The sequence below is a fragment of the Penaeus monodon genome, chromosome 7 (assembly GCF_015228065.2).
Source record: "Penaeus monodon isolate SGIC_2016 chromosome 7, NSTDA_Pmon_1, whole genome shotgun sequence".
Classification (NCBI taxonomy): Eukaryota; Metazoa; Arthropoda; class Malacostraca; order Decapoda; family Penaeidae; genus Penaeus; species Penaeus monodon.
In genome coordinates this window covers 49536268-49541267 of record NC_051392.1, presented here as the reverse complement: position 1 = coordinate 49541267, position 5000 = coordinate 49536268, and the positions used below count along the sequence as shown (strand labels likewise).

Here is a 5000-nt window from a genome sequence, read left to right as displayed (position 1 = left end):
TGGGTGGATGGATACAAGGTGAAGAGGGTGAGAAGGGGACGGAAGGAGAGAGGAAGGAGGGAAGGGGGATGGGCGAGAGGAAGAAGAGGGGAGTCTGGGCAGGAGGAAGGAGGACGGGTGGATGTAGGGAGGAGGGTGGGTGCATGGAAGGAGGGGGAAGAGGAGGAGGAAGGAGGAGGAGGACAGGAGCGAAGAGGTGGGGACAGGGTAGGGAGATGGCTGGAGAAAGGAGGGTGGATGGTGGGAGGAGGAAGAGGAGGAAGAGAAAGAAGAGAGGAGGAGGAAGAGAAAGAAGGGAGGAGGAGAGAGGGAAGTGGAGGTTGTAATTCAAGAAAGACGGGGGAGGCCGAAAGGGGAAAGACAAAGGTGCTAAAGAGAGTGAGAGGGGAGGGGGAGAGTTGGAAAGCGAACGGAAATACAAAGAGATAACAAAGAGTATGACAGACAGACAGACAGCGACAGATAGAGACAGAGACAGGCAGAGGTAGGGACAGAGAGTCACTGCGCAAATAAATGAATTAATTAAAAAATAAATGATAAAGAAAAAGAATAAATACAGATGAAACAGAACATGTAACAAGAACAGAGTGATTTGTAACAAGTATGAGCGACTGCGTGAAAACGTGACCCCGACCCGATCTCACCGCGACCGCGAGACGATATCAGCTGTTACCCTTCCACGGAGATTAGAATGAGCATTATAATTGCTATTTAGTAGTCTGTTATTGTTATTATTATGATTTCAGCATTATTATTTTTTTTTTTATCATTGTTATTATTATTATTATTATTATTATTATTATTATTATTGTTGTTGTTGTTCTTGTTGTTATTATTATTATTGTCTTTGTTATTGGTGTTTTTGTTAATATTATTATTGTTGTTATTGATATCATTATTATTATTACCATCATTTTCATCATTATTGTTATCAGCTTATAGTTGTATTAGAGGTGGTAGGAATAGGTTGCAGCAACGTCATTTGTATCATTATCAGTCGTAGTAATATAATTATGACGGTGAAGTGTTGGTATTAAATTCAAGTTAGTGATGATATAAAAATAACGTCACTCATTGATTTTAGATATTTGAAAGTAAGTAATAGCAGTTCTAATTTTGTTATTTAAGCATAAAACTAAAGGGGCATTACGTTAAAATGTGTGAATCAGGACGCCTGTTCATTTTTTTTTTATTCCGAGAATCTTGCAGCAATAAAAATGTCAAAAGAAAGCAACAGCAAGCGAAAAATGATTGAATGCATGAGAGCGTGAAAGATAAAAAAAGACAGCACATAAAAAAAGGCGTTTAATTAAGCCAAAGAATAGAGAGAAGAAGAAAAAAAGTCGTGAATACTGAATAGGTAAACTGTAATTCCTTCAGGTGTGGAAGAGGGGGCGGGGCGAACGGGGAAGGAGAAAGAGGATTTCAGAAGGGGAGGAGAGAAAGAAGGGGGGAAGGAGGGATGGGAAAGAGTAGGGGGAGAAAGGAGGAGGGGAAAGAGGAGGAGGAGAAAGAAGGAGAGGGGAGAAGGAAGGATAAGAAATAGGAATAAGAAAGAGAGGAAGGTGGAGGTGGGGGGCGTGGGGAAGAGATAGGAAGGAGAGGGAAGGAAATGAAAGAAGGGAGAGGGGAGGAAGGGGGAGGGGGTGTTCGAGCTCTTGTTAGCGTAAAACCAGGAAATGACAATTGAGAAGTTCTCCCAGGACGTCCAATTTTGTTTTATTTTGCTGGTTACAATGCACAGTGGTATTTTCCAGTTCACCTATTTCTTTTTTCTTTTTTTGTTTTACATTTTAAAAAATCTGTGAGAACATTTGGTTTTCTATTCTTCTTTTTCGCCTTCTTTTTTTCGTATTTTTTTCGTGGTAGATTGCATGATTTGGAAAAATGCAAGGAATTCGACGGGAGGAAGAAAATAAAAAAAAAGTTTCAATAAAGTTTCGAGCCGATGTGAAAAAGAAATTGTTATTGAAATACTTTAAATACTTTTTTTTTGTCTTTTTACACAAGAAATAGACAAAAAAAAATCGGGCAAGATACGAAAATAAATATTCAGAAAGGAAACCGTCCACATATGAGATGTTATCAAAGTCGGCATCGAAGCAACTGTGTAAATGTAGCTATATATAGCTCGACCCATACAGAAATGAAGCTATGAAGCCGCTGTGGAAAATTTAGTGGAGCTGGAGGATTGGAAAAAATGTTGGGAGACACAATAAGATCGGGAGAAACAAGTGCATTGCCGGAAGTACGTGGTAGGGAGGGAGGGAGAAGAGGAAGAAAGGAGGGAGGGAGGGAGAAAAGGAGGAAAGAGAGGTGAGAGGGAGCAGGGGAGAAAAGGAAGGAAGGAGGGAGGGAGAAAGAGAACGAGAGAGGGAAGGCAAGGAGGAAAGGAGAATGGGGGGTTGGAGAGAGAGAGAGAGAGAGAGAGAGAGAGAGAGAGAGAGAGAGAGAGAGAGAGAGAGAGAGAGAGAGAGAGAGGGGGGGGGGGGGGAGGGAGAGAGGGGGAGGGAGAGAGAGAGGGGGAGGGAGAGGGAGAGGGAGAGGGAGAGGGAGAGGGAGAGGGAGAGAGAGAGAGAGAGAGAGAGAGAGAGAGAGAGAGAGAGAGAGAGAGAGGGAGAGGGAGAGAGAGAGAGGGAGAGAGAGAGAGAGAGGAGAGAGAGAGAGAGAGAGCGTTAATGCTTGTTGGCATGGAGTGGGTCTGAATAGGAAGTTCAAGAAGAGAAGAGAGAACCCAGCGACAAGACGAAACAAAAACAAAAGCAACAAAAAAAACAACAACAAAATCAAGAAAGGAAATGAGAAAGAGGGAAGGTATCTTGATGGTCGAGCTGTTATCAAAAGGTTCGCAACGGTCGGACGATTCTTAAACAGCCATTTTTAAAAGCCATTGTACCAGAGGGCCCTTTTTTATCGTTCCTCGGATGACGTTGACAAAATAGCTCATGTTAAGAATAGATTATTATATTTTAATTTATTCTAGGTGGTGTTTCTTATTATTAACATCATCGTCAATGGTAAGGTATTGTTATTCTATATATATAGTTTTAGCAGTGTGGAAACGAGGAATGGCTGTCATGATGCTAATGTTGGTGTGTCATTAGAAGCTGTGATAATGATATTAAGAGTAGAGGCAGAAGTAGTTGTTGTGTTTTTGTTGTTGTAGTGGAAAATGTTGTTTTGATGTTACTGTATCTTGATTTTTGTTGTTTTATTGTTTTAATATTATTATTGCTGTTGTTGTTATTATTATCATCATCATTATTATTATCATTATTATTATTATTATTATTATTATTATTATTATTGTTATTACTATTATTATCGTTATCATTATTACTATTGTTGTTATTGTTGTTATCATCATCATCATCATTATTTTAATGTTATTGCTGATGTTACTGATGATCAAGTCATTATTAAGATTGATATAGTTATAATTACTATCATTTGTACTGATATTCGTTTATCTATCTTCAGTATTGCTAGTATTAATTCCCGTATCGCCACTGAACTATCCGTTGTCACATATCGACACTCTAACCATTTTTTATAAGATTATTGATATTATTCCTGGCAAAACTAGTGAATATTCTTAATAGCAAACTCCCAAGATGATAAGACAACCGTCCGCATCATATGAAAACCACATGACGATATTAATCTCCCTCATTAGTTGATGAGCTTTCCTCTCATGCGGCGTCTTGCGGGCTCTCTGGTAGGTGTCGCTGCCTGCTCTTCCACTTCTCCACCTCCACTTCCACATTGGTTTGATGTCCCTTCCACTTCATCCCTCTTCTCCTTCAGTGGCCTATCCACCTCCTCCATGGTCCACTTTATCCTCTTAAACTATTCGGCTGTTACTGTTAATTATTCATTGTCATCTACATCATTCTTCAAATATTCATGTATCATCAGTTTTCTTCTTCTCGAATCCTCAGCTTTAGTTTCTCTCCCTCTTCGGGTATTTGTATCTTATCCAATTCTCTCAACGACTTCCAGCTGTTTCCTAGTTCAGTATTTTTATCCCGTCCACTTTCTTCCTCCACTTGTAGCTGTTCCCACTTCAAGTATCCGTATCTCATCCACTTCCCTCCTTCACTACTGTCTTCAAGTATTCGTATCTCGTCTACTTCCCTCCCTCACTTCCATCTCTCTTCCACTTCCTTCATTCATATCTCATCCACTCCCATCTCTCTTCCACTTCATTTATTCGTATCCCATCCACTCCCATATCTCTTTCACTTCAACTCTTCGTATTTCCTCCACCTCCCGCTTCTTCAGTGTCCACTCCCATCCGTGTCCCCTTTACCCACCCTGTCTGCACCTCCCATCATTTTCTTTTCATTTCTCAGAAGTGCCTTCAGTTTCTCTGATTTTTTATTATTTCTCTCTGATTTTTCGTATTACGTCTTACTACGGCTTTCTTGTTCTCTACTTATCTCAATTTTTGTTACTTTTGGATTTACTTTTCCTTCTCACATTTTCTCCCACTATCACAAGAAAAAATATCACGTTTTTTCGTATCTCCATGTATTCTTTCTCCCAAAATTCACGTCGCTTTTCACGTTCCCTTTTTCTCCCCAGTCTTGTTCCCTCTCCCAAAATCCTCCTTTTCCTTATCCCCTATTTCTCTCATTCTCTCACTTCTCATTTCTCCTTGATTTCTCTCCATCTCCCCAAATCCTCCCTATTTGCCTTTTGTCCTTCTTTCTCCCTTGTTTCTCTCACTCCCTCCTTCCTCCTTCCTCTCCGATTTCTCTCCCTCTCCCCAAATCCTACCTCATTTTCTTTCGTCTTTCCTTATCCCATGTTCCTCTCACTTCCTCACTCTTCCTCCTTTCTCCCTGACCCCCCCCCCTCTCCCCATATCCTCATTTCCCTTTCGTTTGTCCTTCTCCCTTGTTTCTCTCATTCCTTTACTCTTCCTTCTTCCTCTCTGATTTCTCTCCCTCTCCCCGAAATCCCTCCCTCACTCTCAACCCCCCCTCCGCCTTCCC

The 5000-nt window shown here is 40.8% G+C and overlaps 1 protein-coding gene across 7 annotated transcripts in view; it reads left to right on the top strand.

Moving 5' to 3' along the window:
- LOC119575426 overlaps window positions 1–5000 on the top strand; it is a 93046-nt gene that overhangs the window by 79118 nt on the left and 8928 nt on the right. The window lies entirely within an intron of this gene.